The sequence below is a fragment of the Lactuca serriola genome, chromosome 4, assembly GCF_051521515.1.
Source record: "Lactuca serriola cultivar US96UC23 chromosome 4, Lser_US96UC23_V15, whole genome shotgun sequence".
NCBI lineage: Eukaryota > Viridiplantae > Streptophyta > Magnoliopsida > Asterales > Asteraceae > Lactuca > Lactuca serriola.
This window is the reverse complement of record NC_136411.1, coordinates 84,639,600-84,640,626: the sequence shown is the minus strand read 5'-3', so window position 1 is coordinate 84,640,626 and position 1,027 is coordinate 84,639,600.

The window sequence follows — 1,027 nt, the reverse complement described above, 5'->3', positions numbered from 1 at the left end:
AACACAGAAGGGTGTATCATTCGACTGGGAAGAGAAGCAGGAGAAGGCATTTCAGACCCTGAAGCGAGCCCTATGCACTGCACCAGTATTATCCCTTCCCGAAGGGACAGAAGATTTCGTCGTATACTGTGATGCATCCAATCAAGGGCTCGGTTGTGTCTTGATGCAACGAGGCAAGGTTATCGCCTATGCCTCAAGACAGCTAAAGAACCATGAAGTGAACTACACTACTCACGACCTCGAGTTAGGAGTGGTCGTCTTCGCACTAAAAATCTGGAGACACTACTTGTATGGGACGAAGAGCGTGGTGTACACTGATCATAAAAGCCTCCAACATATACTAAACCAAAAAGAACTCAACATGAGACATCGTCGATGGGTCGAGTTACTTAACGATTACGACTGTGAAATTAGGTATCATCCGGGGAAAGCCAACGTAGTAGCTGACGCCCTGAGCAGAAAGGAATATTCCGGACGAAGGACCAAGTCGTTGACAATGACTATACATTCACATCTATCCACGCAGATCAAAGAGGCTCAGCTGGAAGCTTTAAAGCCTGGAAATGTGACGGGAGAATCCCTGCGCGGAATGGATAAAAATCTGTAGGTTAAGGGTGACGGAACCTATTACTTTATGGACCGAATCTAGACTCCACACCATGGAGGTTTCAGAGATTTGGTTATGAGGGAAGCACACAACACCCGTTACTCCGTCCACCAGGGTTCAGATAAGATGTATCTGGATCTCAAAAAGCTATACTGGTGGCCGAACATGAAAGCGGAGATCGCTACCTTTGTAAGTAAGTGCCTTACTTGCGCGAAGGTCAAAGTCGAATGTCAAAAGCCATCAGGACTCCTCCAACAACCGGAAATACCAGAATGGAAGTGGGAGCGAATCACAATGGACTTTATCACCAAGCTGCCCAAGACAACAGGTGGATTAGATACCATTTGGGTCATCGTTGACAGGCTGACCAAGTCTGCCCACTTTCTACCCATCAAGGAGACGGACAAGATGGAAAGGCTC